The sequence below is a fragment of the Bombina bombina genome, chromosome 3, assembly GCF_027579735.1.
Source record: "Bombina bombina isolate aBomBom1 chromosome 3, aBomBom1.pri, whole genome shotgun sequence".
Classification (NCBI taxonomy): domain Eukaryota; kingdom Metazoa; phylum Chordata; class Amphibia; order Anura; family Bombinatoridae; genus Bombina; species Bombina bombina.
In genome coordinates, this window is record NC_069501.1 from 233,228,400 (window position 1) to 233,249,792 (window position 21,393).

Sequence of the window (21,393 nt, forward strand, 5' to 3'; positions counted from 1 at the left end):
TTTGACAACAGTCATCAAGTGATACACACATGAGAAATCTTAAATGTTCTATGTACTATGCTTTTATGAATTTAACATTAATACAAACAATACATTAAAATTAATATTCATTGACAATAACAAATCTATTGTCATTTGTATGCTCCATCAAAATGATGTAAATCATAACTTTGTGTGTGTATATCTTTAATGCAACATTGATGTGCGTATTTGAGCAACAGTAACATATGTTATAATATCTGATCTTAACGTGTACACAACATGTTATGTTTTACAGAGATTGCTGTCACATGTGGGACGGAGGAGGAAGAGGCTGCCTTGGAGTCTGATGGTATGTGAAATATATCTATCATGTTTCCAACATGTTTCTTTTTTGGAAATCATTTTATTGAAGACATTAAAAGTCTACAGCTTTTGCCCTTTAAAAAGGAATATTATTTGTCTGTTCAAATACACTACTGCCCCCTTTCTATATCAGGCAGCATGAAATTCTGCTTGTATATTAATTTTTAAAAATTTATAATTCATGCCATCATTATGTCACATGCATATTCCATGCCAAAACACAATAATAAGGTTCAAATTGTACAGACAGTCATTGATATTCATCTGAGTGCCTATATACATACCATATCCTCATTTCAGAATTGTTTAAAAATTCAAACACACTTCGAAGTATATTGAAAACATAATCAATTTGAAATGCGTTGATTTGATGTCAGGATGTATGAGATGTTAATATATTTTCTTTACATTTTCAGATGGATCCACCACTTCTGGTCATCTGGTTTCCGCCCCTGCCCAGTCACAGACCCCTCCCCATGCACACACCCATGACCATGGCCACACCCCTGCACAGACCCAGAGCCCTTCCCATGACCAAACTCATGACCATGCCCAGACCACTGCCAGCCCTTCCCATATTTCATATCCTGTCCCTCCCAAAAAACGCCCATACACCCCCCTTCGCCGCTCTCCCCGTATTCTGGCCCGTACAGCTGCCCAGACCCAAACTCCCCACTCCCCAGCTGTACGGCCTACCCCGGAGCGGCAGATCACCCCTCCCCAAGCCATTCACATCCCTCCCCAAGCCAATCCCATCCCTCCCCCCTGTCTCAACCTTCATTGTCCTGGGTGTCAGATTGTCCTTCCCAGGCACAGCTGTAAGTATCATTCTAAATACACTTTATAAGATACTTAAAGGTACAGTGAAGTTAAATTTGTTAAATTGTGATTCAAATCCAGCATGCAATGTTAATCAAATTTATAATTTAATACTCTTATTAATTATTCGTCATTCTCTTGATATATTTTTTTAAAAAAAGTAATTCCTATAATTAGTTTAAACAATAAAATAAATCTGGCCATCATTTCTTTATTGTTGGATGAATGTATCCATCAACCAGCATGCACAAACAAAGTTGATAAAAAAATATTGGCTTCCATAAAAAGCAACATTCTTGCTTTCAAAATATAGCTTGAGAATTAAAACATATAATGAATATGTGTAATTTATAACGATTTGTCATGTCATGCTCTATCTGAATGAGTCCATTAAATATTTAGGTTCAGTGTCCCTTTAATTGGATATCGCTACATATACCAAACACCACTACTTGGATCCAAAATTTTATGTACAAATGTGGATACATTATCTCTTGTCTAACCCAGTGGGAATGTAATTTCTTCTGTTTGCTATGTTTACACAGCTTGTCCTCAATGAAAAAATGTTTAAGGATAGGTGTGCCTACCACAGTCTAAATTTAATTTGTAAATTTCTGATGTAAGTACAATGTAAATCCTTTAACAAGATTTGATACACTCAAGCTGTATAAGTGGATCATCTAAAACCAATTAAAGGGGACAACATGTTTGAGTAACATGTCCCTTTAATGATTTCTGTCTGTCTGAATAACCTAATTCATGTGTAAAGAATAAATGTAAACTAATTAATGTAAATAATTATTTGTCTTTATGATGAGAATTTATGTATTAAAGTTTTTTAGTCTGTTGTGTAATTATCCTTAATATTTAATTTTATTTTATTTTAGGCTGTGACTCAGCATGGCTCATGCTAGAAGGGATAGCAAGAGTAGAGCAGGCCGTGTTGAGGAACGCAGCTGTCCTGAGAGGGATGAACGACACCATGCAGGCCCAGCTCCGGGTTCAGGACTTGACTCTGCGTGAAATTATGCGATTACGTTCAAGGCCTGAATCTGGAGCTGGACATGCACAGGACAATGAAGAGGATGACCAGTAAGTGGAGGATCTGGATATGCTCCATGGTGGCAGATAAGAATCCTCCGTCCACATGTTGAAATTTTATTGTTAGTGTTGCCATTTGGCCTTTTTTTCTGTTTATTGTTGTGCCTGTTGCACTCTTTTACCTTGTCATATGTCTCCAATGGGGCTATGCTGGCCCTTGGCAACTCTCTTCATGGACTGTGATGCACTGTGTTACCTTGTCATATGTCTCCAATGGGGCTATGCTGGCCCTTGGCAACTCTCTTCATGGACTGTGATGCACTGTGTTACCTTGTCATATGTCTCCAATGGGGCTATGCTGGCCCTTGGCAACTCTCTTCATGGACTGTGATGCACTGTGTTACCTTGTCATATGTCTCCAATGGGGCTATGCTGGCCCTTGGCAACTCTCTTCATGGACTTTGATGCACTGTGTTACCTTGTCATATGTCTCCAATGGGGCTATGCTGGCCCTTGGCAACTCTCTTCATGGACTTTGATGCACTGTGTTACCTTGTCATATGTCTCCAATGGGGCTATGCTGGCCCTTGGTAACTCTCTTCATGGACTGTGATGCACTGTGTTACCTTGTCATATGTCTCCAATGGGGCTATGCTGGCCCTTGGCAACTCTCTTCATGGACTGTGATGCACTGTGTTACCTTGTCATATGTCTCCAATGGGGCTATGCTGGCCCTTGGCAACTCTCTTCATGGACTGTGATGCACTGTGTTACCTTGTCATATGTCTCCAATGGGGCTATGCTGGCCCTTGGCAACTCTCTTCATGGACTTTGATGCACTGTGTTACCTTGTCATATGTCTCCAATGGGGCTATGCTGGCCCTTGGCAACTCTCTTCATGGACTTTGATGCACTGTGTTACCTTGTCATATGTCTCCAATGGGGCTATGCTGGCCCTGGGCAACTCTCTTCATGGACTGTGATGCACTGTGTTACCTTGTCATATGTCTCCAATGGGGCTATGCTGGCCCTTGGCAACTCTCTTCATGGACTGTGATGCACTGTGTTACCTTGTCATATGTCTCCAATGGGGCTATGCTGGCCCTTGGCAACTCTCTTCATGGACTGTGATGCACTGTGTTACCTTGTCATATGTCTCCAATGGGGCTATGCTGGCCCTTGGCAACTCTCTTCATGGACTGTGATGCACTGTGTTACCTTGTCATATGGCTCATATATTCCTTATTTTTACAAGATTATTTATAAACGTTGTGTATGTTTTCTTACATACTAATAAAATACATTTTATTTCACAAATAATTGTCCTCATTCTTCCTGTTATTTTTTGAAAGCTCTAGTTTATGTTGTTGATCCTTAAAGGGACCTACCAAATATATTTGTTATACTGAAATCATATATGTAAGACAATAGTAAATGACTTTAAGATTAACATCTCCAATGTAATCTTATTATTTGTCTTTATATTATTTTCTCTTAGCTCTATCATTGCCTGATTATGATTAGCAGAGTAATTTCTTTATATATGTATATATAGATTGGTATTTGTGTATATATGTATATTTAAATGTTCAGATCCATGTGTGTATTTAGAAAGTCTGCATGAATTGATGCACCTTTACCAAATGATCTGAGTATTGATAAAATGATATAATCCCTGTAAAGTCTTCATTTTATTGAAATAGTATTGACTATGTGTATGCTCTTTTTAAAAACAAAATAATGTCCCTTTAAGTTATGTTGATCACAATTGTTAATGAATGTATTTCCATTTGTAAAGCGTTTTTGTCCTTTTTACAAGAACAAAGACATATAATTTTATTAATAAACAATCTTATTGTAATGTTGACAGCACCTGTATTTCATTTTCAAATCTATATTAGTGTAAAAGTGTAACCAAATAAATCTCTGTGTGTAATGCAAATAATTTAGATGATGAATATTAGTTAACTAATATGTTAACAAAATACATCTCCTCCCATATATGGCTATAGGTAGGCTGACAATAATTAAACCTGAATAAATGACACGTTTAATCAATACATGTATAACTATTGTTATTCAACAACAATCCAAACATATCTTAAAACATCAATGGCATATGTATTTCTCATGTGTATCTTTTAAATGTTAAAGATATACACCATAGCTATAGTTCAAGGGACAGTCAAGTCCGAAAAGATGATTCAGGATTTGTTGTCATTCCTAGATAGCAATCTACACACATACTAGTTCCTAAAATATAAATACGTTTCTTAGTGATATGCCAAGCTGTCACTGAGTCCTTGTATTGTCTGCGGTTTTTCAGCGATCTCGGATGCGCCATGTTGCTTAAGACGTCACCTGCCAGGCTGTCCAATGATTCCTTGTATTGACTGACGTTCTTACGTGATCAGGAATATGCCTTTTATTGGATTGCGTTTTGACGCGATCAAGGATGCGCCTTTTTTTTTGGGCGTTCTTACGTGATCAATAATGTGCCTTTCATTGGATGGCGTTCTTACGTGATCAAGGAAGCGCCATGTTAAGACGGCACATGTAAAGGTAAAAAAACGTCTGATTGGATTACGTAGTCCCGCAATATTTGTGCACGTTAAAAACGTTTGTGACTGCATCCAATTTTAAAAAGCTTGCGAATATGTATTATTTGCATCATGTTACATTGTTGACTCGTAGCTGATAAAGACCACCACATTCTCTTTTGCTGTATGTCTGGTTGAATCAACGAACGAAAGAAAAATGTTTTCATGCATAGGATATTTCTAGGCAAGTGCAAATCTCTACAGTCCATGTTTAATATGTTTGTCAACAATATGTTCCTTTTTCTGAAAAAATTAATGTTGTGTTTAATGTTGAATATATCTAATTAATAAATAAGCGCTATTGTGTTTGAATAAAGTAATCAATATGCATTTATCTTTATCATATGCTAAATATATGATGCCGACTTCTTCTAAATGTAATTTCGTTGTATATTTTATTAAAGGTTCATTAGACACTCACATTATAAATCAAAAGCTTGGATTTTGTCTCTAGTTAGATAGTCCATTGTTTAACCAATACGTTTATTTTTTCTTCTGTTCTAAGAAAATGTAAGTAATTTTCTTACTCCTCGCAAAGCCTCTGAGTTTCATGTGAGTACATTCTCCAGCTTTCTCCAGTTTGTGTAAAGGGTCTTTTCATATGTTAATGATGGGGTATTGTGTTGTTTTACGGTTGTAATGGGGGTTTCGTCTATATTTTCAATATAGCTAACCCTATTTTATTTTCAAGTGTTTGAAGCTTTTTAATATTGATATCAGTATATGTTAATCTTGTTGTTTGTAGTAGTGTCTATTACATACAGTTATGTTAAAAATATAGGATACTGTCCCTTGAATGCAAATGTTGTTTTTTGTATCATGTATGAGATCCACATAGTTTAATCTTCAAATATATTATTGTTAGCATTTTTTCACCCCCCCCCCCACTCCTAAAAGGACTTTAAACCATATTCATTGTTAAATAAAAATGTCTTTACAATAAAATATTAACACAATAATGTCTCTTAAAGAAAATAGACTTTATTTAACACGTCAATATAAATGTGATTTCAAATTTTTTTTATTTGACAAAGTACATGTAGATATACCAACAAGCTTAAAATATGTGTTAGCATATGTATTGTTGTTAAAGGGACAGTTTAGAAAATATATAATGTTTGTCATTATTCTAAAAGTCAATTCTGTAATATCAAGGATATCAAATGTTTCTCAACAATTGAACATTTGTCTGGGTTTATTTAAATTTGCTATCTAAACTTATGAGGTTGGTGTGCTCATTTCTTCGATCTTGAAGAGTGCTTGTAATCATTATACAATTTGAGCACTAGAGGGCATTTAGATAGCATTTGTATATGTAAAACTTTGTGCTCATACAGCATATTATTGACCATGTATTGATCATTGATATCTAAAATGTTGTTATGTCAGAACAACAAATAAGTGGTCATTTTTCATAGTCATAGATACAAGGGTAAGCACATAAGTCACACATGTATTTCTCCATGTTTTGTTGTTTCCAACTTTATAATGCGTAATACAGTGTTTTCTTTGTAATCAATAATTTTCTGACTGTCCCTTTAAGCTGTGTTATTGGCATTCAAACAGTAATATGCCATCATGGAAAATTGTTATGGTAATTTAGTTAGCGATTCGGGAAACAGTTTGGACATCACATCACAGAAACCAATCAATATCATGAACAAGGATAGGTATGTGATGATGTGGTTTTCACACACTTATAACCCACACTCTGCAAACAATCTGCCTCCATGGACCCGGTCCCATAGAAGTCGATTATATACAGAGTGTGGTCCACAAGTGTATGAAAACCACATCATCACATACCTATCCATTACACATTAAATTAAAAAAAGCAGTGAAGATGAAAAAAATACTTACTTCCTCTTCCTTCCCCTCTTCCCACGGGGCTGAGGCTCTGGGAGAGGCAACTGCCGACTCCGAAGAGTCCTCCTTGGAGCTGTTGTGGGAGGAGTGGAAGGAAGAGTACTGGGATGACCAAGGTGAGGAGTAGATGGCTGGGGAGGAGAAGATGGATGAGGAGGAGAAGATGGCTGAGGAGGATGAGTAGATGGCTGAGGAGGAGGAGGAGTAGATGGCTGAGGAGGAGGAGTAGATGGCTGAGGAGGATGAGATGGGCCGGCAGGAGGAGATGGCCCAGCAGCAAGAGGCCCAGCAACAAGAGGCACAGCAACAGGAGGTAGACCAGCATGCGCCTCCCGGAAAAAAGTGAACATTTCTTGATGAAGCTGAAATATTCTTGTTTGGCCTTCTTCTATTCGATTCAGTATGTTGATGATTTCATTTTGTCCTTGAATAATCTGATTTTGGCCATCAAGTATTCTGTGTCGTCCTTCTATATTTTCTATCCGGGAGGTACGCATCTGGTCTATGTACTCCAGTAGAACCCGCACCTCCGCTATTTCCTCTTGTTGTGCATGTTGAACCCGTGCACGGCGGGGTGCCCGTGCACGGCGGAGTGCGGGTCTTTGAGGGACCTCGGGTTCCGCGGGTTCCTCCTGTGCTTCCGGGGCCTCTTGATCATCTCCCGTGCGCTGTTCGTCACGGGGGGCCTCTTCCCTCCGAAGTGGAAATTCCTCACCACCACTCTCATCCCGGGGAGATGCAGGAGGCTGTGCTGCCTCGTCCCCAGACTCTGTATATAAAAATAAAAAATAAAAAAATAAATGTATATATTAGCATATTTGCAAATAAAGGTTTAAATGACTTAGCTTACGATACAATTACAAATGCAGAATCATTAATCCACTTTGAAATCTAACAAACAATCAATACGATTTCCGCTTTTTCTAAACCGTGTTTGTGATATCTGTGGTCAATGTGAATGTTTTTGCTTTTTTTTTCAGTCTGTTTAAATGCACACCTAACCTATAGCCTAGATACTGATGTAACCGCAAAGTAATAGAATGCGTGTAAACAACGTTATAGCATTAATCTGATCCTTAACACATGAAACCCAATGTTTTATCTTTCATGATTTAGAAGCATACATTTTGTATCAACTTTCGAATGTACTTTTCTTATCTAATTCGCTTAATTCTCTGGATATTCTTTGATGAAAAGCATATCTAAATATGCTTATAAGATGCTGATTGTTAGCTGAATATAGCTGCCTCCTGTGATTGTTTCACCGTGTGCATGGCTATTTCTTCATTAAAATATATCTCAAGAATGAATCAAATTAGGTAATATAAGTACATTTGAATGTTTTGTCAAATTGTATTCGCTACCTCAATCATGAAAGTAAATGTTTGCGTATAGTGTCCCTTGAAATACATTTGTATGTGAAATTATTGTTCAATAAGCTTACCGTCAGATGAGAGTGGCAGGTTCCCGGTATCGATTCCTCCGATACCGACTACTTCCACCTCGGAGATGCTGGGCCGCAACATTTCCTCCCATCGGCAGTACTCCATTTCAATGGCAGGGCCGCCACCGGTCCCTGCGGCATGTCGGGCCTCCAGGCTTAACTTTTTTTTCAGTTCAAGTTTACAGTCCCGGTACCGATGTTTGATAGAATCCATATCGCGGTTCCGGCCACCCACTGCATTGACTGCATTCCTGATCTCGTTCCAGAGCCTCCTCCTGTCAGTCGGGGTGGTCTTTTGGTGCTGCAGCATCCTATGCCTGGCCATATAGGCCTCTACGAGGGCCTCCTTCTCCTCCATCGAAAACCTCGCCTCCCTAGTCGCCTTGGCCTTCCCCTGTGATGATGCCCTCTGTTTCCCGGACTGTGAAGCCCTACTCTGACCGCCACTGGGCCCAGCCACTTGGTCATCTTGAACCAAGTGGCTGGGTCCACCCACCGCTTCCACCCCCGCTTCCTGCCCCCCTTCCTGCTCTGTTCTTCTCCCCCTCCCTCTACTCCCCCCTCTACCTGTCCCCTGCCTGGCCTCCATCTCTTCCCTAAACTAAACCCCAAATAATCAAACAAAAAGTGAGTGTGATGAAATTAAAGGGGGTCAAAATAAAGAACAAAAAAGACAAAAAAGGTGCTTAAAGTGTGAGAGGGATGTAAAAAACAAAGAGGGTAAGGAGTATTTAAATAAACGAAAAGAATAAGACTAAAAGGAGGATATGTAAACTAAATGTAACTAGGGGATGGGTATGGGATGGGTATGGGGTATGGGATAAGAGTAAATGGGATGAAAGGGAATGGGACTACAAGGAATGGGGTATGGAGTGTAGTATGAGGGGGTAGGGGGTATGGAGTGTATGTAGTGTTATTGATAAGTGTATGTATGTATTGAATGTGTTTGCGTGTAAATGTGTTAAGTGTACAGAAAAATCACTCGCTCGCTAACTCACACTACTTCTAATTCTCACTAACAAACACTCCCACTAACGCTCAATAACTACCACTAACTGACGCTCCCACTAACAACTCTCACTAATAACTCCCACTAACTCACTCACGCTCCCACTAACAGACTCTCTCCCACTCCCACTAACTACCACTAACTCACTCACTCTCTCACGCTAACACTACCAACTGACTCTCTCACGCTAACACTAACTCTCAAAAATTCTCAAACTCTCTATTCTTAAACCTCCAATCTCCAAAGACCCAACAGCAACACAGTCAAAGAAGCCATGCTTGTGTGGTGCTTATATACCCTGTGTAAATGTTTAATGATGTACCTATTTGCGTTGTAAATAGTGTTCAGGTGTGCTTTATTAGCAATTAATATTAGTGCAATGTGTATTAGGTGTGTGAATTTGCGCATGCTCATTTTGAGTTGGTATTTGTGGAATGTGTAGAATGCGATGATGTCATAGTGGTCGTTTTCTCTAACATTGTCCAATAGTATTCTTTTTAAATGTGATTTTGCGATGGTGTGTTCTTTGTGAAGTGTTGTATATGTATGTTTGTCATAATATATAGTGATATTGAATACGATCTTTTTTCTAGTGTATGTATATCATTTTTAATCCTTGTTGTTATTTAGCGATTTTCCGCATCTTAAAGTATATGCGTATTCCCCGTATAAAATTTTATTAAAACATCCCCCGCTTGTGAATGTGTAATGCTTGTGTGCTTTGTTGATTGATTGTTGTTGTGACATTTGCGGCGTGTTATTGTTGTGCATGATGTGGTATGCGTCATATGACCGAGCTGTACGTATTCTCGCGAGATCGAGTGTTAGGTGAAAAAAGCAAATTTTTGCCTTTCCCATTGATCTCTATGGGAGACTGTCTTACGCGGGCAGTATTACGCGTGTGACATACACGCGTTAGGAGCATCGTTAGATGGTCTTATTTTAACTCTAAATACCGGAGTCAAACAATGCCGTGCGTTAGACATAAACACGCGTGGCGTTAACAGCCCTTTTACCGCCGAACTCCAAATCTAGGCCATAGTATTTTGAGCATGTATTTTTAATGTAACTCTTAAAAGGACATGAAACCAGATTCCTTCAAATGAAATGTCTTTCTTAAATAATTCAAACACTATAATGTAGATTTTATCAAATAGACTTTATTTAACACGTCTAGAGAAATATGGCATTTATGCTTAGAATCCTATTGAAATATTTTAAAGTTTTAACAAGTACGTGTAGATATACCTACAAGCCCTAAGAATTAGTATATGTTAGCATATGTAATTATTTAAAGGGACATTCAAGTCAAGCAAAACATTAATGATTTAAATATTAATAAATGCAATTTTGATCATATTTATCTTAAACTTTTATCCCCAATTTATCTTTGTTCTCTTGGTGTTCTTAGTTGACAGCTAAACCTAGGAGGTTCACCTGCTCATTTCTTAGACCTTAAAGAGTGCATCTAATCTGAATACATTTTGACCACTAGAGGGTATTAGTTAATGTGTTTCATATCGAAAACATTGATTTCATGCAGTATAGTTAACCTGGATGGATCACTGATTGGCTGAAATGCAAGTCTGTCAAAAGAACTGAAATAAGGGGTCATTTTGCAGAGGCATAGATACATTAATCACAGAAGTAAAATGTGCATTTCTATAACAGTCTTGTTATTCCAAGCTTGATAATGAGTAATAAAGTGTTTTTTTTGTAACCAACAATAAATCATGTTATGACTGTCCCTTTAAGCTGTGTTGTTAGCTTAAAAACAGTGATATGTCATCATGTATAATTGTAATGGTCATTTTGTTTGAGAATAGGAGAACAGTTTGGACATCACATCGCAAAAACCAACCAATGTAATCAACAAGGACAGCATGTGATGATGTGGTCTCCACACACTTGTAAAACACACTCTGCAAACAATCGGCCTCCATGGACCCAGTCCCATAGAAGCCTATTAAATACAGGGTGTGCTCCAGAAGTGTAAGAAGACCACATCATCACATACCTATACTTTACACATTAAATAAATAAAAATATATACAAAATTACTTCCTCTTCCTTCTCCTCTTCCCACAAGACTGAGGCTCTGGGGGGACAACTGCCCCCTCCGACAAGTTTTCATAGGAGATGTTTGGGGAAGAGGGGGAGGAGGAGTACTGTGAGTGGTTAAGGGATCACCAGGCTGAGGAGGAGATTGAGGCAGAGGATCAGATGGAGGAGGCCCAGGATCAGATGGAGGAGGCCCAGGATCAGATATCCCAGGAACAGATGTCCCAGGAGCAGATGTCCCAGGAGCAGATGGTGCATTTTGCGCCTCCCAGAGGACCTGCAACATATCCTTAAGAGTATTCAAAATCTCTCTTTGGTCTTCGCGAATATCATTCAGTACTCCCGTCAGGTATACTCTGCTTTCCGGCTGTTCCCTCCGGGAGGCACGCATCTCCTCAAGGAAATCAGACAAGATCTGCACCTCTGCTATCTCTGGGGGTATGTTCTCCTGAGGAGCTGCTGCACGGCGGGCTGCTGGCGTTCGGCGGGCTGCTGGTGCACGAGGGGCTGCTGGTGCACGAGGGGCTGCTGGTGGATGAGGGGCTGCTGCAGGGATCTCTTCTGCAACAGGGGCTTTTTCAGGGATCTCTTCTGCAGTGGGAGCTTCTTCAGGGGATGGTGGTACAGGGATGTCTTCCATGTTTCCCCGAGATGGCGAGTCATCTGCACTATTCTCATGCCTGGGTGAAGAAGAAGCCTGTGGGTGCTGTGCTGCCTCCTCCCTGGGCCCAGACTCTGTATATTGTAAAAATAAAGAAATCAAGATATTAGCACAGTTCCAAATCAAGATGTAAATGTTCTATTTGAAAGTGTATTAATGAGGCTGCCTTGGTAATTCTATTGTAATCAAAAGCAATGAATATGATTTCAGCATTTGCAAACCCGTCTTTCTGATATCTATATGGTTAATCTGAATGTCTTTTTGCGTTTGTCTTAAATCAGTTTAAATGCACACCTAATCTGTAGCCTAGATACTAATGTGATAGCTTTCTTGAAATGCAACTTTCGCAAGGTAATTGTGAATGCGTTTACATAATTATGTATAAAAAAAGTGTAATTGCTTTAGTCATATACTTAAATATTTTTTTCCTGTGAATGGGTTATGAGGTGGATGTAAGTAAATGAGCTTATCGGCAGATCAGAGGGGCAAGTTCCCGCTATCAAATCCTCCAATACCGACTATGGCCACTTCGGAGATGTTGGGACGCAGCATTTCCTTCCAACGGGAATATTCAAAGATGATTTCCGGACCGCCACCAGTCCCTTCTAGGTATTCCCTCTCCCTTGTGAGCTTTCTTTTTAGTTCAGCTCTGCAGTCCTGGATAGACTTCACATCCCTGTTATAGACCCCCACTGCATTAACGGCATCCCTGATCTCGTTTCACCACTTCCTCTTGTCAGTATATGGCTGGGTTATAACACAATTTATTTAATAATTATTCTTTAAAATATACCCCCAATAAAAATGCACATACCAAGACAATAAAATTAATATACATTCCTGAATTCTTTTTATTAGTTAATATTTATAGACACATTGAAATACATTTGTAGAAACCAGAACATGAGTCAAACTATACAGGGTTTAAACTATTGCAATATTCTTTACAAAGCAAACCAAATTGTAACTTTATAACTAACTTTATTCACAATTGAATTTCATTCAATCAACACACAGAGATTCCAAGATATTAGCTACTAACATTCAAGCAATACAATCAGCTATTTAGCCACAATTTATCCTATATCATTCCAATTTAAAACATCAGAAATTGTATATATTATTTGTGCCAACAACCAAATTCTATGCCAATTTATCTAAGCTGAGACAAATTCTAAGATATATATCTATATTTGCAAAGATAAATTACTTAGCACTAAGGATTAGTTTCAAATACACAGGCTATGAAATACAAGGTTAAAATACAATTTATTCCTTTAAGTCTACTACCTACAGCAACAATGGATGTTTGTTTTAAATATTTTGCATACAAAAAGGCAAGCTTAAAACTATTCAGGACTATGAATATAATTCTAAAATATAAATATGCTCTTTAAATCTATCAGTTGTAATTTAACTGCAGTGACTATGCATATATTTTGTTTTAGACATTTACCTGTAATTAGCAACCAATATTTCTCAACAGGTCCAATTTTACCTCAGAATACCAAAAATAGAGTAGTTTGCATGTGGAGAATAAAAAGTAGCTATTTGCTTATAATAACTGCAGCAGTTATCCGTCCAGGGTTTCAGCAAACAGTTCACCAGCCAAAGTTTAGCAAAAGTTAGCTCAAGTTAGCTCAAGTTAGCCTGAGTTAGCAAGAGTTAGCCCCCTTCTCTCTCTATGCTTGGGGTTTAAATCATCTGATATCACCCCACCCCTTTTTTGTTAAGTACCCTCATTGGTGAAATTGGAAATGCACAACAGAAGCTTGTCTCGGATTGGCCCTTCTAGCTTGTCCCTTCTCATTGGATACCTGGGAGGTCTTATCGGATTGGCCCTGGGAAATTAAATTTTTAACAGCCAAAGGCCTTCTGGCTGTAATACTGGATCTTGACCATTGGGGGCAGCAGACAGACAAACAGTTTCATTTTATACTGCTAACAAAAGATTAACAGATTTTATATTTTTAATATGTACACTATAATTTGATATTAATAAACTAAGGCCTAGATTTAGAGTTTGGCGGTAGCCGGGAAAACCAGCGTTAGAGGCTCCTAACGCTGGTTTTAGGCTACCACCGGTATTTGGAGTCAGTCAGGAAAGGGTCTAACGCTCACTTTTCAGCCGCGACTTTTCCATACCGCAGATCCCCTTACGTCAATTGCGTATCCTATCTTTTCAATGGGATCTTTCTAACTCCGGTATTTAGAGTCGTGGCTGAAGTGAGCGTTAGAATTCTAACGACAAAACTCCAGCCGCAGAAAAAAGTCAGTAGTTAAGAGCTTTCTGGGCTAACGCCGGTTCATAAAGCTCTTAACTACTGTGCTCTAAAGTACACTAACACCCATAAACTACCTATGTACCCCTAAACCGAGGTCCCCCCACATCGCCCCCACTCGATTAAATTTTTTTAACCCGTAATCTGCCGACCGCCACCTACGTTATCCTTATGTACCCCTAATCTGCTGCCCCTAACACCGCCAACCCTTATATTATATTTATTAACCCCTAACCTGCCCCCCACAACGTCGCCGCCAGCTACCTACAATAATTAACCCCTAATCTGCCGACCGCCACCTACGTTATACTTATGTACCCCTAATCTGCTGCCCCTAACACCGCCGACCCCTATATTATATTTATTAACCCCTAATCTGCCCCCCTCAACGTCGCCTCCACCTGCCTACACTTATTAACCCCTAATCTGCTGAGCGGACCGCACCGCTACTATAATAAAGTTATTAACCCCTAATCCGCCTCACTCCCGCCTCAATAACCCTATAATAAATAGTATTAACCCCTAATCTGCCCTCCCTAACATCGCCGACACCTAACTTCAATTATTAACCCCTAATCTGCCGACTCGCATTCTATTGGCTGATCGGAACAGCCAATAGAATGCGAGCTCAATCTGATTGGCTGATCGGATCAGCCAATCGGATTGAACTTGATTCTGATTGGCTGATTCCATCAGCCAATCAGAATTTTCCTAGATAGAATCCTATCAGCCAATCGGAATTCGAGGGACGCCATCTTGGATGACGTCCCTTAAAGGAACCGTCATTCTTCAGTTGGACGTCGTCGGAAGAAGATGGGTCCGCGCTGGAGGTCTTCACGATGGAGCCGGTCCTCATCGGATGAAGATAGAAGATGCCGCTTGGAAGAAGATGGTTGCCGGTCTGGATCGCCTCTTCTTCCCGGATAGGATGAAGATTTTGGAGCCTCTTCTGGACCTCTTCAGCCGCCGGATGATGGATGTCTAGCCCCCGCTTGGGTTGGATGAAGATTTTGGAGCCAGGATCGATCGGTGATACCCGGTGAGGTGAAGATAAGGTAGGAAGATCTTCAGGGGCTTAGTGTTAGGTTTATTTAAGGGGGGTTTGGGTTAGATTAGGGGTATGTGGGTGGTGGGTTGTAATGTTGGGGGGGGTATTGTATGTGTTTTTTTACAGGCAAAAGAGCTGAATTTCTTGGGGCATGCCCCGCAAAGGGCCCTTTTAAGGGCTGGTAAGGTAAAAGAGCTTTGAACTTTTGTAATTTAGAATAGGGTAGGGCATTTTTTTATTTTGGGGGGCTTTGTTATTTTATTAGGGGGCTTAGAGTAGGTGTAATTAGTTTAAAATTGTTGTAATATTTTTCTAATGTTTGTAAATATTTTTTTATTTTTTGTAACTTAGTTCTTTTTTATTTTTTGTACTTTAGTTAGTTTATTTAATTGTATTTATTTGTAGATATTGTATTTAATTCATTTATTGATAGTGTAGTGTTAGGTTTAATTGTAGATAATTGTAGGTATTGTATTTAATTAATTTATTGATAGTGTAGTGTTAGGTTTAATTGTAACTTAGGTTAGGATTTATTTTACAGGTAAATTTGTAATTATTTTAACTATTTTAGCTATTAAATAGTTCTTAACTATTTAATAGCTATTGTACCTGGTTAAAATAAATACAAAGTTACCTGTAAAATAAATATAAATCCTAAAATAGCTATAATATAATTATAATTTATATTGTAGCTATATTAGGATTTATTTTACAGGTAAGTATTTAGCTTTAAATAGGAATAATTTATTTAATAAGAGTTAATTAATTTCGTTAGATTTAAATTATATTTAACTTAGGGGGGTGTTAGTGTTAGGGTTAGACTTAGCTTTAGGGGTTAATACATTTATTAGAATAGCGGTGAGCTCCAGTCGGCAGATTAGGGGTTAATGTTTGAAGTTAGGTGTCGGCGATGTTAGGGAGGGTAGATTAGGGGTTAATACTATTTATTATAGGGTTAGTGAGGCGGATTAGGGGTTAATAACTTTATTATAATAGCGGTGCGGTCCGCTCGGCAGATTAGGGGTTAATAAGTGTAGGCAGGTGGAGGCGACGTTGTGGGGGGCAGATTAGGGGTTAATAAATATAATATAGGGGTCGGCAATGTTAGGGCAGCAGATTAGGGGTACATAGGGATAATGTAAGTAGCGGCGGTTTACGGAGCAGCAGATTAGGGGTTAATAATAATATGCAGGGGTCAGCGATAGCGGGGGCGGCAGATTAGGGGTTAATAAGTGTAAGGTTAGGGGTGTTTAGACTCGGGGTATATGTTAGAGTGTTAGGTGCAGACGTAGGAAGTGTTTCCCCATAGCAAACAATGGGGCTGCGTTAGGAGCTGAACGCGGCTTTTTTGCAGGTGTTAGGTTTTTTTTCAGCTCAAACAGCCCCATTGTTTTCTATGGGGGAATCGTGCACGAGCACGTTTTTGAAGCTGGCCGCGTCCGTAAGCAACTCTGGTATTGAGAGTTGCAGTGGCGTTAAATATGCCTGTACGCTCCCTTTTTGGAGCCTAACGCAGCCATTCTGTGAACTCTCAATACCAGAGGTATTTAAAAGGTGCGGCCAGAAAAAAGCCAGCGTTAGCTACTCGGTTCGTTACCGACAAAACTCTAAATCTAGGCCTATGTGTTTAATATTCATAAGATCATATAGTGCTAATTCCTCTGATCACTTCAATATCAGACATAAGCATATTTTAATAATTATATCAATAAAAAATTATACAGCTAATTATTATCTCAAAATCCATCTAAAATAGCATTCAGCATCCTGGTATTTTATTGTATCTCAATAGGCATGCAATGTATTTCATATTTCTAATTGATATTTGAATGCATGACAATACCAAATGTAGATCTGAAATAAAAATTATAGTTTTATCAATTTTTATGTTAAAATAGAAAATATCCACATGTCTGTTTTCCCTTTGTGTTGTTTTCCTGTAACACAAAGGGAAAAATTGTCAAATATGTATACATCTATTTGTAGCATTTGTCTAAAATATTACTATTAGTCATTGCTTTTCATATTTCTAATTATCCATTCCTATGCTTAAAAATACAGAGGCTAAGACATTTTATGCTTTTTGTCTGAATATATATTTGAGTATTCCCTTATATGAGAATTATATAGATAATTTCTTTTGCAAGGTTTATATTTTTTATTACTGAACAAAAGTAAGGAAATGTTTGTAGGAGGAGTAACCTATGACACGGAGTGCTCCACAGAGCTGCTTAAACACACTGTAGTAATTAATTTACTTTTCATGCAGCTCGCATACACTCCGTATTTGGCTACGTGTACTAGCTCAGAGGAGTACTGTCCCATAAGTTATCCTTCCCTGACAGGACAAATATTGCTACTATCCCACCGTTTCTTTTAGGTTATCTCCCCAGAGGTGTAAAGCAGTATTCAAACTGTACAATGTTCAGGACAAAAAACCACGTACCTCCTATTTTACTTCTTCATGAGACATCCACCTGGAGCAGTCTATGCATACCACTCTCCACCGTGTAGCTAATGTCTCCGTCCGTGATGAGGTTTTGTGTTGTTCCCAAACAGCCTCCACTATCGGTGCGGTGTGTAGCTCCTCCTCTCGTCAGCGTCCCTGACAGTGAGCAAGCTTAGCGGTCAGGAACTTGTAGACACCCGACACCTGTGCTCACTCAGGAGCTGGCCTCTGAAAGCAAATACTGAAAAGAGTACGAGGAGCACAGGCGAGGGTGTATTGCAAGTAAAAATATATATTTATTTTGTAACAAGTCGCGCCTAGACGCGAATGAGTGAAAATACACACAAAGTTAGTCCAGTGACTAACAAAAACAAACGCAGTGTGAGGGGGGAAAATACAACCACCCCGGGGTTAGAACTGTACAAAAAATCTACCTTGGCAGACTGTGGACAAACAGTCTCACACTGCGTTTGTTTTTGCTAGTCACTGGACTAGCTTTGTGTGTATTTTCACTCATTCGCGTCTAGGCGCGACTTTTTATATTTTTTATTATTTGTGTGGAAAACACTTACATTTGTGTATATCTGTCTAAATTAGACATGGATATGGCAGGATCTGGCTGTTTTTGTGTAAAAAAAAGTGTTGGTTCTTAAAGGTCCCAGATGGGTTTTTTTAAAATATTGATGGATCCAGAAGTATCTGGATGTGTTTGTGTGGAAAACACTTAAATGTGTGTGTATCTCGAAATTAGGCATGGATCTGGCAGGATCCGCTGTTTTCCTGAAAAAAATGTTGGTTCTGAAAGGACCCAAATGTTTGTGAGTAAAACGTTGTTGGATACAGAAGTGCCTGGGTGTGTTTGTGTGGAAAAAAATTACATTTGTGTGTATCTGTCTAAATTATGCATGGATCTGGCAGGATCCGGCTGTTTTTCTGAAAAAAGTGTTGGTTCTGAAAGGACCCAAACGTTTTTGAGTAAAATATTGATGGATCCAGAAGTGTCTGGATGTGTTTGTATGGAAAACACTTAAATGTGTGTGTATCTGTCGAAATTAGGCATGGATCTAGCAGGATCCGGTTATTTTTCTGTAAAAAAGTGTTGGTTCTGAAAGGACCCAAGTGTTTTTGAGTAAAATGTTGTTGGATACAGAAGTATCTGGGTGTGTTTGTGTGGAAAAAATTAAATTTGTGTGTATCTGTCTAAATTATGCATGGATCCGGCAGGATCCGGCTGTTTTTCTGAAAAAAAGTGTTGGTTCTGAAAGGACCCAAACGTTTTTGTGTAAAATATTGATGGATCCAGAAGTGTCTGGATGTGTTTGTGTGGAAAACACTTACATTTATGTGTATTTGTCTAAATTTGGCATGGATCCGGGAGGATTCGGCTGTTTGTCTGTAAAAAAAGTGTTTCTGAAAGGACCCAAATGTTTTTGAGCAAAATAATGATGGATCCAGAAGTGTCTGGATGTGTTTGTGTGGAACACCCTGAAATTTGTGTGTATCTGTCTAAATTAGGCATGGATCCGGCTGTTTTTCTGTAAAAAAAGTGTTGGTTCTGAAAGGACCCAAATGTTTTTGAGTAAAATAATGATGGATCCAGAAGTGTCTGGATGTGTTTGTGTGGAACACCCTGAAATTTGTGTGTATCTGTCTAAATTAGGCATGGATCTGGTAGGATCCAACTTTTTTCTGAAAAAAGTGTTGGTTCTGAAAGGACCCAAATGTTTTTGCATAAAAAAATTGATGGATCCAGAAGTGTCTGGATGTGTTTGTGTGGAAAACACTTAAATTTGTGTGTATTTTTCTAAATTTGGCATGGATCCGGCTGTTTTTCTGTAAAAAAGTGTTGGTTCTGAAAGGACCCAAATGTTTTTGAGGGAAATATTGATGGATTCAGAAGTGTCTGGATATGTTTGTGCAGAAAAGACTTACATTTGTGTGTATTTGTCTAAATTAGGCATAGATCTGGCAGGATCTGGCAATATCCGGCTTTTACCCACACCCATTTTCAAATACTGCAAGTGTATAACAGTAGCATAATGCAAACAATTGCGTGAAAAGACTTATGTTAAGGTATATATATAAGGTTAAGGTATAATAAACAAGTTGTTCCTTAAAGGGCCATAATACCCAAATGTTTAAACACTTGAAAGTGATGCAGTATAGCTGTAAAAAGCTGACTAGAAAATATCACCTGAACATCTCTATGTAAAAAAGAAAGATATTTTAACTCAAAAATTTCTCTGTAGCCACATCCCATTGTAAAGCACTTCTAAGCAGCAAATCAGTATGTCTGTCCCGGGACAGCCGAAGGATTGAGCCTCGTGCACTCTCATGTTATTTCCCTATTCAGTGTAAGGAAGTTTACAATGAAATCTCATGAGAGTTAAGTGAAATCTCATGAGATCACAGTAAAAGAGTTCATGACCTCAGCACTGATGATGCTGATTGGCTGCTGTTCATTTCTTCATTTTTTTTTTTTTTTTTACCTGCAGCTGGACAGCAGCAAAGTAAAACTTTTTACACAGAACTTACTCTGCTGAGCTGAGGAGATTGTGAGGTAAAATATCTTCCTTTTTTACATAGAGATGCTCAGGTGATATTTTCCTGTCAGCTTTTTACAGTTAAACTGCATCAGTTTCAAGTGATTTAGCATATGAGTATTATGTCCCTTTAATGTTATATCTTGCAAATAATGTGAAAATGCAGGTTGCACGTGAATGAAAATAAAGACAGTGGAGAAAACTGCAGCCCATATGAATGTGAGTACTTCCAAAAGTAGACAGTGACTAAATTATCATGTCAGTAAAACCATATGCGGTGCAGAATTTTTACAACCTGGGTATTCTAGAAAAACTTTCGGCTAGATAACGAGTTTTGCGGTAAGCTGAAAAAGCAGCGTTAATAAAAATTTTTTTAATTTTTATTTTTATTGAGGCAAGCAACACGTACAACAGTTACAATATGAAGGATAACATCTCAAGAGGAAAAGTACAGGTCTATAGTCACAAGCAATAAAATAACATTGACAAAGACGTTAACCCAGACAAAGTGTTACCCTTCATCATTGCCTCTTATTTTAATGATTAAGGACTCTAGCGTCTTCTATAGCATAGAGACCCACTCATGGGATCTGATAATTAGGGCTTATCTGAAGACATGTCACGAGACTCTAAAGAGTCCTCGTCGTTAAATAGAAATTATGTGGATTACAAGCTTAATCTAATCTTAATTGAACATCGCATAAATATTATATAGAATCTGTAAGCAACAAAATACATAACATTAGTCACATTAATTATAACCATAATAGGTCCGGAGAGCCTATTTACACTTATAGGAGGACAAATCAAATGCGGAGGAGAAGATGCTCATCCCTTACCGCATAAGAGTGGTGGGGGGGGCGGGGTGTAAGCCAAAGGTAGTATGCCCATTCACTGCTTCTTTACAAAACCTGAGAATGAAACCATCCTAGGGATGATGAGAGAGCGATGTATGTTATTAACTATAGGAATGAGTATAACCTAAACATGACATTGCAACCTTATCACTGGAAATAAAGCACTGCATTGTTGGTAATAAGTAATCCAAGACGATAGTACAAATGCAGCTACTGGTACATAGAAATTTCTGGCAGGCTTATAGTTTAGGATATGCAGCGGAATGACAAACTAGTCTAGTAATGTAAGAAGCGTGAGGTCTATAAGGTATCGGAGCATGCATTTTCTTGAGTACATGGTTACCACCCCTACTAGAGCCAACAGTATA

The 21,393-nt window shown here is 38.6% G+C and overlaps 1 long non-coding RNA gene across 1 annotated transcript in view; it reads right to left on the reverse strand.

The window, feature by feature from the left end:
* Positions 1–17,766: 17,766 nt before the first annotated feature.
* The window catches only part of LOC128651572 (uncharacterized), a 40,828-nt gene continuing 37,201 nt past the window's right edge, over positions 17,767–21,393 (reverse strand). The window contains exons 2-3 of the long non-coding RNA XR_008401125.1: positions 21,008–21,096; positions 17,767–17,853 (exon numbers count right to left, since the gene is read on the reverse strand). This is a non-coding gene — a long non-coding RNA (uncharacterized LOC128651572). The remainder of the gene's footprint in view (positions 17,854–21,007; positions 21,097–21,393) is intronic.